Below are 12,053 nucleotides of genomic sequence, written 5' to 3' on the forward strand. Positions count from 1 at the left end.
AGAATGATAAGTATGTATCTTATATAAATGTCCTTACAAAATCCAAAAAGAAAATACAATGTGGATTTCCTCTCTCTGACAAAAACTGTCTTGGATGATTTAGAGTTGGAATGTTCAGTGTGTTTATTGCTACACAGTGCCTGAAATGTGACTATGCTGTTAGTGTGAATCTCACAACAGAGTCAAAGATTTGGTGTTGAAAAAAGAATGCAAAATTCTTCACCAATAATTTTTATAAGTTGAAATATATTTTATATATTTAGCTGAAGAGAATGGCATTAAATAACTTTATCTATTTATTTTCACATTTTTAATGTGACTACCAGAAAATTTATAATTACAACTCACATCTGTTTCTACTGAAATCACCTGTATGAAAGTAGAACAGACATAGACACTTGTCCCAGACCTTTGAAATTACAGAATATTAGTTCTCCCAGCTTCTAGAGTAATTTAACTTGAAATCCTCTCAATTTCAGAAAATAAAGGAATAGTGAGGGCCATGAAATCATGGTAGACCTGCCCCACTGCTAGCATAGCTGGCTAGGGCCAGGACTGTCACTGATTTATAGCAAGGATTTCCTCATGCTCTGCTCACCATTCTTCTGTCTTGATAAGCCTGACTTAATTTTTTTAAATAGGATGGGGGTGGGGAGATATGTGGGCAGGACATTGACACCGAAACCTAATTAAGAGGGAGGACCTAATACTTGAAAGAAGGCATAGCTCTCCTAGGACTTTCATATGAAATCACATGGAAATGAGAACATATACACATGAATGCATGTGTGCATGCACATGCACACACACCTGCTCCTGCGGGCTTTTCATTCATGGCTTCTAAAGATAAATCCAATAGAGTACCGAAAAGGTCATCTATAGAAGTGAAGTTGACATATTGAGATATGATCACTTTGAACACCTTTGTCTCAACTGTTGAGAAATAGTTTTATTTTTCATACTATTTGTTCAACTCTTTAATTAGTATAGGGTTAATGAAGTTATAAAGTTAACTGAAAATAGCTCTTACTAAAAAATAAGAACGGGAATAGGAGGGGGAGGAAGAAGGGTGTAAGTGCAGGTGGGAAGGAGGGTAGGATGGAAAGAAACTATGTTCTTAAATTTGTGTTTATGAAATCCATGAAGTTTACCTTAAATAAATATTTTCTAGGTTAAAAAAATGAAATGAAAAAAATGCTTTCTCTACATCTATTCACATCATACTATGCTTTTTAGTTTCCAATTTATTAATATATTTCATGTTTATTGACTTTCATATGTTGAGTCATCACTGCATCCCAAGTGATAAATCTTACTTTATCTAGGTAAAGATCTTTTTGATGTGTTGTTGAATGTGATTGAGAATTTTTGCATAAGAGAGTTATTTGTATTCCTATGTTTGTAACAGCTCAATTCACAATAGCTAAGATATGAAATCAATTTAGATGTCTATTAACTGAAGACTAGATAAGGAAATTGAGGTTTATATACATGATGGAATACTACTCAGACATGAAAAGAATAAAACCTGTCTTTTGCAACAAAAGGGACAAAACTAGAGACTCTATTCTTAATCAAATAATCCAGTCCCAAAAAGACAATATATATATTATATTTTATACATATTATATATATAAATTATACATATACATATATGTCTGATTTGTGGTAACTAATATAAAGAGTAAAAATATAATGTATATCTTGGAATTTGGTTATTGATTAAAGCCCTTGTCTACCCTCCTGAGGAATAGTGGACTTTCTACTTACTATTTGTTCAATTCTCTGTTTAGTGTGGTATTAAGCTTGTGATAATAAAGTAAATTTAAAGTAATTCATTACAAAAATTAAAAGAAAAATAAAAAGAAAGAAGGAGAAAATGTAGCAGGGAGGAAGGGAAGCATAGGGGAAAGTTATTTTCTTAAAGCTGTATATGTGAAATATATGAATTCTGTTCCCTTTATATAAATTTAAAAAGAAAAAAGAAAAACTGGAAAGCCAAGATATCATGGAAAAAAAAAAGACCTAAATGAATGATCTCTGTGAGTGAGATCCCAGTGGAAAGAACGGGGCCTTCAAAGAAGGAGGTACCCTTCTCCGAAGGGAGGAGAGAACCTCCACTTTGACTATGACCCTATCGGAACAATATCAAAGTCAGTGAACTCTAAAGGCTTCCATAGCCCTGGCAACTCATGACTAGAGCCCAGGGAGATTACTGACGCCATGAACAGGAGTGTCAAATTGTTAAGTCAGCAACAGGAGTCACTGTGTACTTACACCCCATGCGGGATCTGTCCCTAATGTGTCGTCTAAAGCCAAGTGATGCTAGGACTGGTACTGAAACAGTATTTTTATACTTTGCGTTTCTGTGTGGGCGCAGACTGATGAGGTCTTTGCTAATAATATACTGAAGTGATCTTCTGTATATAAAGAGAATTGGAAATGAAAAAAAAAAAAACAAAACAACCTGGTGTTAAAATGGAAATGGCATAGAAAATTAATTATTTTGAAAAAAAATATGTAGGATCTCTGTCTTTAATGTGCTGTACATTGCTATTTAATGCTATAATTAGTAATCCAATGGTAGTTTTTTCACTTGATGTTGCTATATGGGCAAAATGTTGAAATCTTTACCTAGTATATACTAAACTGAACTTCTGTATACAAAGAGAATTGAAAATGAATCTTTACATGAATGGAAGGGGAGAGGGAGCGGGAGGGGGGAGGGTTGCGGGCAGGAGGGAAGTTATGGGAGGGGGGGAAACCATTGTAACCCATAAGCTATACTTTGGAAATTTATATTCATTAAATAAAAGTTTAATAAAAAATAAAATAAAATAAAATAAAATAAAAAGAAAAAAGAAAAACTGTAAAAAGAAAGAAAAAATAAACAGCAATGTACACCTTGGGTTGCACCCAGTGTCTACTGATGTCAGTAGAGAACTGGAGCAATGCCCTGAAGACTGATTAGCCAATGAATGCATCAACATGAAAGGTCCTATCCTGACCAGGCATGGAGGGAAAGGCCTATGTACAGGCAGCAAGAGCAAATGTTGGTAGTCATCCAGCAAATGAGACCATGCACAGGAAGTACAGGAGCCTAAAAATCCTAACAAAACACTTGAGTGAACATCAGCAGAAGAGAATATTTTGGAGTTCGAGGAAAGAGCTGAAAGTAAAAGACATAATATTGTCAACAAGCAGGGAAATCACTTGAAGTGAACTTCATCTACCCAGAACATAAAAACTGACTCCTACCAAGATGAGCAGGTGCCTGAAGTCTGGGATCATCAAATCAACACTTGCTTGTACCTGAAGTACCCCATAAACAGATCATTCCTCAAAGCCATATGCAAAACATAGGAGGTAACTGTGTCTCTTCAGATCACTTTAGCCTATATGCAAGAATTAGAACAGGGTGTTTTTAGGATTTCCCAATAAGTAGACACTTGAGGACTAAGATTCTAATTCTGGTTCAGCTTGACTTACTGGTCTCTTCAGGCACACCTTGAATGTTTTCTCACCAGTTATGTGAGGAAGGTGCAAGCAGAAGGTGACAGGTTTAAGATAGCCTCCATTCTCCTGAGCAAAGAATTATGGAGCAAAAACAATTTCAACTCATCAGTCTGCATGTGGCAGGAAGAACAGAGCACTCTCTGTCCTATTCCATCCTGGGTCACTCCTGCAGAGCCACCATTTAGCACCAGGGGGCCTTCATCTAAGGCAAGGAATGAGAGTTCCTGTTTAATTTTTAATTCTTACCACTCTTTTCCTTATTTAAGAGACATTTAAGAGGCTCCTAGCCTAAGCAGTGCTCAACAAACAGTAATACTGAATTAAGTAAAGATGAATCACTTAGTTCATTTGGTACTAAAATGTGGGCTGATGGAGAGAGATCTGTCATCACCTTGTTTTTCCCTGGGGAACCAGAGTGGTGGGGGAAAGGAATGAGAGAGATGAAGCCCAAAGACCCTCCCTGCACTTCCAACAAATCAGACATTCCTGGTTCGGCTCCTGGAAGAGACAACCAAGCTAAGGTGATAGAAATAAAATTATTTTAAAAAGCACATTTGTTTAGAAGGACCAAAAACATAAACCAAGATACGTGAACAAAAACAGTCACTGAAATACTTTTGAATACTGGCTTCTTATCTCTCAAGCTAGTGTTTTAAACAATTGTCATGGAGCAGAAGATTGACTGGTCATGGTTTGGCCTGGTTGCTCACACCAATATTAGCCACCATGATATTTTCAGGGCAATAGCTCATGATTCTTTATTATCTCAGGACTCCAAACAAGCCCTCAAATGGAGCATCCTCAGGAAAATTTCTCCAGTTTTCCTGCATTGTTCATTAAATATGACTAAAGTATTTCTTGCTGTGCCATGGTGTCAACATACTGCCAGGTCGAGGTGCCCACAAGCAGCCATGGTCTCAGCTTCAGGTCCAATTTGCTCTCACCCTCTTTGGTATCACAGCATCACTCCTATAGCCAAAACTACCATTTTGATGAACTATTAGAGTGCAGACATCTCTACAGGAAGCAGAAAATACCTCCTATGAAAGCACTAGAGGCCGGCGCTGTGGCTTAACAGGCTAATCCTCCACCTTGCAGCGCTGGCACACCAGGTTCTAGTCCTGGTTGGGGCACCAGATTCTGTCCCGGTTGCCCCTCTTCCAGGCCAGCTCTCTGCTATGGCCCGGGAAGGCAGTGGAGGATGGCCCAAGTGCTTGGGCCCTGCACCCGCATGGGAGACCAGGAGAAGCACCTGGTTCCTGGCTTCGGATCAGTGAGATGCGCCGTCTGCAGCGGCCATTGGAGGGTGAACCAACGGCAAAAAGGAAGACCTTTCTGTCTCTCTCACATTAACCACTTTGCCTTTAAAAAAAAAAAAAACACTGGAAAAAGCAGGACATTTTATAGCATTTTCCAATAACTATTTCCAACATCCAAAGGGGATAGAGTGTCCTTCTTCACCCTCTGGGGATGCCCTCAGTAACCCTCTATTCTAGGTATTGTCATCCAATATCCCATGGATCTATTTGCTACCAATGGGGTCCAACCCCCTGGAATACAGAATACAGAATTTCCAGTAATCAACACAGATTATGGCACAATGCAGGCACTCAATAAATGTTTGACAGATTAATGAGTTCACTAATCACTTACTTTCTGAATAAATACATTTGCAGGTTGCACAGTTTATAAAGAATTTTTCTACTCACTGTCATGCTTGACTACAACAACACCTATGAATTCTCCCTAAGGTGGGGTCACAATTATCCAATCTACAGATGGGGATGTGGATGCTGAAAGAAACCAAGTGACTTATGTCACACAAGGCTCGGAGACAGGGTACAGTGAACGTCCTTATCAACTATCCCTCATTAGACTCTCTTATCTTGGATAGGGCTCTACTGCATTAGATAAAGGGATTGTTTGTATAATTAGAAATAATCAGTTTTTGAGGCTCCTTGATTCCTAGACCATTGCTTCATGCATATTCCTCTTTGATTTTATGTTTGTTTATATATTTGAGTTTTTAGTAACACACACCAAATAAATATGCTCTATATTATGGGTAAAGAGTTTATTCAGTACTGTACTGGAAAAAATGGGCTCTCTGGGAAGGCAATATTCTTCCCAAACACCAATTGAAAGTGCTCAGGCAGTAAGTGACCATGCTCAGAGTAAGTACACTTCCACCAGGGAAGGTACTACATTTTTTTTTGACAGGCAGAGTGGACAGTGAGAGAGAGACAGAGAGAAAGGTCTTCCTTTTGCCATTGGTTCACCCTCCAATGGCCGCCGCGGTAGGCGCGCTGCGACCGGCGCACTGCGCTGATCCGATGGCAGGAGCCAGGTGCTTCTCCTGGTCTCCCATGGGGTGCAGGGCCCAAGGACTTGGGCCATCCTCCACTGCACTCCCTGGCCACAGTAGAGAGCTGGCCTGGAAGAGGGGCAACCGGGACAGGATCGGTGCCCCGACCAGGACTAGAACCTGGTGTGCCGGCGCCGCAAGGCGGAGGATTAGCCTGTTAAGCCACGGCGCCGGCTGGAAGGTACTACATTTAAATTACCTTTCTGGGACAGGTACTTCAGAAATGCATGCAGCATTTACACTAATGTGGCCAGAATGTGAAAAATGTTGATAGGTGTGGGCTGGCAGGAGAGGAAACACTGTTACAACAAAAGGACATTAAATCCTGGCATGTGTGCTAAAAGCAAAACCATCCAAAGCATTCTTCTTCCCCTACCCTATCATTCTCATCCCTCTGGAGAGAAAGTAATATGGTTTATCCACTCCACAGAAATCAAAATAAACATGCTAGGCAGATCTCATCATTGGGACAGTCTGGCAGCATTTCAGAGCACCTATGCACTGTTGTGATTGCTTCAAGAGGGAACAAAATCATTTAGTACAGAGGTAGAGATGTCTTTGACTATGAACCTTATTCCTTGAAGACTCTCAATCAATGTGTTCTAATTGACCTAAGAATTTTAGACTGCAGTCTTCCAATTAAGTTAATAGTTCCCTAGGGTATATTTTGGTTACAATGTTAACACTGGCTGATACACTCAGCCCACTGATGCAAACCCCATCTGCCTTTGGCTCATAGGGAAAAAGTATAATTGATGAGACAGAAGTGCCTCAAAGGCAAATTGAGGTCATCCTCTGTCAGAAAAAAAAATGGCAATTTGAGCTGGGGCAATCAGATTCCACAATGTTGTCAAAGATAAGCAACCCTGTTTATTTATTACCAACTTGGCAGAAACCATTAAAACATGTGTACAAAGTACTTTTTTTAAAGATAGATTTATTTATTTATTTATTTATTTATTTACTTGAAAGAGTTACAGAGAGGCAGAGGCAGAGAGAGAAGTCTTCTATCCACTGGTTCACTCCCTAAATGACTGTAACAGCAGGCGCTATGCTGATCTGAAGCCAGGAGCTTCCTCCGGATCTCCCATGCAGGTGCAGGGGCCCAAGGACCTGGGCCATTATCTACTGTTTTCCCAGGCCACAGCTTCATTGGAAATGGAGCAGCCGGGACCTGAACTGGTGCCCATATGGGATGCCAGCACAGCAGGTGGTGGCTTTACCCACTAGGTCACAGTGCTGGTCCTGAAAAGTACTTTTTATCTCACAGCTGAAAATCCAGACAGTAGTGTTTCAAATGATTCATGATGTATTAATTCCAGGTTTTAACACACCAGACTTCATATAAAGGAGCTATGGTCTGCCTAGGAATCTAAAACAGAGGAGCTGCAATTTAGCTATCTGAAGACTGGAGATCAATGTTGAAAGTAACCCAATAAATACTGTTTGTAGTTATAGGGATCCTGAGAATGAAGGAAGCACAACATGCAATTTAAATGTTTAAATGAAAAAGCTGGGGCCAGCACCGTGGCTCACTTGGTTAATCCTCCACCTGCAGCACTGGCATCCCATATGGGCACCAGGTTCTAGTCCCAGTTGCTCCTCTTCCAGTCCAGCTCTCTGCTGTGGCCCGGGAAGGCAGTGGAGAATGGCCCAAGAGCTTGGGCCTCTGCACCCACATGGGAGCCCAGGAGGAAGCACCCAGCTCCTGGCTTCAGATTGGTGTAGCTCTGGCTGTAACAGCCATTTGGGAAGTGAACCAATGGAAGGAAGACCTTCTCTCTCTCTCTCTCTCTCTCTCTCTCTCTCTCTCTCTTTCTAACTCTGTCAAATAAAAATAAATAAATAAATGAAAAAGCTGACACATACACTCCAGTACAGTCACTCTGGGCTCAGTTTTCCACATGAAGCATGAGGAGATGTACAGAATCAATGTTGCAGGCTTGCCTGGGAGATTGCTTTCTTGCAGCAAGAAGAAAAACACAAAGAAAATATGGAGCTCAAAATTTCCTGTGGGGTGAGAACAATGCCTGAGTCAGCCTTCCACATCTGAAAATCATTTCTGTTATATTAGAATACTCTGCTCTAAAGAGACAGGATGGCACTTCACAAAGTCAGGGAAGTTGAAGGGGGCACTATAGGAAAATATTGCTTCAGGGACAGAAATGCAAGCCCTTATTTAGGGTAGAGGGTGGGAATGAACTCTTCCCATTTATGGAGAAATACCTAGGGTTTGGGCACTACCAATATTTGGATAATTTCTTTTTTAAAAAAGGATATATTTATTTACTTGAAAGTCAGAGTTACAGGGAGGGGCAAGGCAGAGAAAGAGAGGTCTTCCATCCCCTGGTTCTCTCCCCAATTGGCCACAATGGCCAGAGCTGCACCTATCCAAAGCCTGGAGCCAGGAGCTTCTTCCAGGTCTCCCATGTGGATGCAGGGGCTGAAGGACTTGAGCCATCTTGTACTGCTTTCCCAGGCCATAGCAGAGAGCTGGATGCGAAGAGGAGCAGCATCCATATAGGATGCTGGCACAGCAGGCAGCAGCTTTACCCACTATACCACAGACCAGCCCCACATATGGATAATTTTCAAGCAGGCAAAGACCAATACACAAACTGAAACAAGAGTGTAAGAAAATGAGGTTCATGAGGTTCCCAGTGGAATTCCTTCATTTTCCAGCAAGATATTAATAAATCAAATTACAGCTCAAGTTTTACTATTACTTCTCTATACTTTCAAGAAAAAAATTATTTACACTTACAGAGGACTACATAAACTTGGGGTTGTACATAGGGAGATGGATTTGTACCTGCCAAGAAATTATACCTGTGAAAAGACTAAGTCCTGCATCTGGGAAAAAAAAAAAACAAGCATACTTTCAGACTTTGTAAGGTGAGACCTGATAGAATTCAAATCAGAAAGGAGGGAATGGATCAGGAAAGGCAAATAGCCAAGTCTGACCTCATATGCAAAGATAGGAATTAAGAGGAGGTGCCTTAGCAAAGCAAATATGATGAACAGTGAGCAAAGGGAAGGGGGAGACAGAGCATTACAGTGAGAAAATGACCAGTAATAAAAAGAAAGAACACTGGGATCACCTTGGGAGATGTGAAATATTTTCAGGTATAAGAGAATTTCTATTTCTAGGCAGCTTATCAAAAATATCATAAAAGAGTCTCAAATTTATTTATTTTGACAGGCAGAGTGGATAGTGAGAGAGAGAGAGAGAAAGGTCTTCCTTTTTGCTGTTGGTTCACCCTCCAATGGCCACTACGGCCGGTGCATCTCGCTGATCCGAAGCCAGGAGCCAGGTGCTTCTCCTGGTCTCCCATGCGGGTGCAGGGCCCAAGCACTTGGGCCATCTTCCACTGCCTTCCCGGGCCATAGCAGAGAGCTGGCCTGGAAGAGGGGCAACTGGGATAGAATCCGGCGCCCCAACTGGGACTAGAACCCGGTGTGCCAGCGCCGCAAGGCAGAGGATTAGCCTGTTAAGCCATGGCACCAGCCAAAGAGTCTCAAATTTAATTGAGTGATGGTTTGTAGGTTATTTGTGGCTCCCTGAAAGGCAGTGGGACTTTCTCTATATAGTAGTATCTGAGAAGTACCTGGATCAGAATCAGGTGGCTCTTGTGATGCACCAAGTAGGCACATGAGTCTACACTTAACACAGCTTCTAAGGTATTTCTTCTTTGCTTGTTTGGGAGCAACTACGCTCGAGCAGATGAGGGAGAAATAATTTACCAATGCCTACCAAAGGGGCACTCTCAAAGAAACATCAGATATTTTATCATTCACTTAACTTCCAATCGGGTCTCTGCAGATTGTTTCATGACATGAACACTGCATTAAGAATTGGCCACCTTTGAATTTGGACCGCAGACATATCAGATTGTTCAGAAGAACCAGATTTTCAGACTCTTTTACCTGTCTCACCACATAGAGGAGCAAGTCCATCATCAGTGAACCAGAGAAAGGAATGTAGTGATAGGAAAATATGGTGAGTCTTATCACAATTGAGACACTAAAGAAAAAGGCACTTGACCAAGGAAGAGGACTGAGTAAAAGCAGTATCTGAAAGCTTCATTAAATCATTAAGGGGCTGGCGCTGTGGCATAGTGGGTAAAGCTGCCACCTATAGTGCCAGCATTCCATATGGGTGCCAGTTTTAGTTCCGGCTGCTCTACTTCTGATCCAGCTCTCTGTAGTGGCCTGGGAAATCAGTAGAGGATGGCCCAAGTCCTTGGGCACTGCACCCCTTGAGGCTCCGGAAGAGGCTCCTGGCTTTGGATTGGCACAGCTCTGGCCATTGCAGCCAATTGGGGAAGTGAACCAGTGGATGAAAGAGATATATCTCTCTCTCTTTCTCTCACTTCCTTTATCTCTCTCTCTCTCTCTCTCTCTCTCTCTCTCTCTCTGTGTGTGTGTGTGTAACTCTGACTTTCAAATAAATAAATAAATATTTATTAAAAAAAATCACCATTAAAAGTCAAGTGTCCTCAGTTCTGTTCATTGGCCTCTGCAAACACCATCCAGAAATGGAATTTACAAAGTTGAGCAAGAGAAACAGTAATCCCCACCCCCTCCAAACTCATGGAAAGGTGGAATAGAATCAAATGAAAAAAATAGAGGAGTCTGTGAACATTAGTAATCACCAAGTAGTCAGAGAATTCAGCAAGTGCCCAGCCCTCTACTTTTTCCTGATTTTGTCTCTTCAACTCCTACACAGTAAGTTCCAGAAATAGTGGATAAGTTGGAAAAGATCATAACAAGTTTGCTCGTAGCCTACTTTCAAAACTTCCCACTGGGCAACAGACAATATACTTGCTGATATAACCCCCAAAAGAGTCATTACAAGTACGAAGGCCTTTAATTAAGCCAGGCTCATAACACAATATTTCTTTCTCATTTTTTTCAAAGTAGATTATTAAGAATAACAATTTTGGCCAGCGCCATGGATTAACAGGCTAATCCTCTGCCTTGTGGCGCTGGCACACCGGGTTCTAGTCCCAGTTGGGGTGTCGGATTCTATCCCGGTTGCCCCTCTTCCAGGCCAGCTCTCTGCTGTGGCCTGGGAGTGCAGTGGAAGATGGCCCAAGTGCTTGGGCCCTGCACCCGCATGGGAGACCAGGAGAAGCACCTGGCTCCTGGCTTCGGATCAGCGAGATGCGCTGGCTGCAGCGTCCATTGGAGGGTGAACCAATGGCAAAAAGGAAGACCTTTCTCTCTGTCTCTCTCTTTCTCACTATCCACTCTGTCTGTCAAAAAAAGAATAACAATTTTGACCACTCTCCCTAAGTATATTCCATATGCTTGAGCAGTAGGAAAAGAACATGTATTTGTTTAAAAAACTTATTTGTTTATTTCAAAGTCAGAGTTGAGAGAGAGAGAGAGAGAGAGAGAGAGAGACTGATTTTTCCATCCACTGGTTCACTCTCCAAATGACTAGCACTGGGCCAGCCTAAAGCCAGGAAGTTTTTCCAGATCTCCCACATGGGTGGCAAGAGCCAAATACTTGGGCCATTTTTTGCTGTTTTTCTGAGACCATTAGCAGGGATCTGGGTAGGAAATTGAGCAACTGTAACTTGGACCTCTGCCCATCGGGTATGCTGGCATAACAGGTGGAAGCTTAATCTGCTATATACCACAATGCCAGCCCCAGAAAACAACTATTCAGTATTCTTCCTTGTGATCCTTAACCTCATTTTCCATCTAAGTCAAATGAAGTTTATAATTTTTCAGCAGAGATTGAAGAGCTCTGTATGGTATCTCTGAGCTACAGTTTTTTAACATAAGAAAATTAGATCTCTATGGAGTTGGAATCTACAACTTCCACCCTTGAATTTCTAAGTCACCCTAACCTATACTTTAATATTCTACAAAAAATATTAAACAGTACCTAAACACAAAGTTTTAGGCTCAAAAAAACCTAAATCTCTGGTGATTGTGGAAAACACAAATATTTCATCTATCTGGGAAATGTCCCAAACCATTGTGATTAGAGGAAGAAAAAGGGAGATGCAAGATGGCTGAATAGGAAAAAGCTGTGCTGATTTAGGCCATGGGAATAAAAAGGGAGGAACCGCATTCCCAGGGACAGTTACAAAGAAGTTTGCTCTGGAAATTCTACATAAAGAAGAGAGACCCTGTGGAGCAGCAGAGATGGTACAAT

Source organism: Lepus europaeus, unplaced genomic scaffold (assembly GCF_033115175.1).
Source record: "Lepus europaeus isolate LE1 unplaced genomic scaffold, mLepTim1.pri SCAFFOLD_66, whole genome shotgun sequence".
NCBI classification, from domain to species: Eukaryota; Metazoa; Chordata; class Mammalia; order Lagomorpha; family Leporidae; genus Lepus; species Lepus europaeus.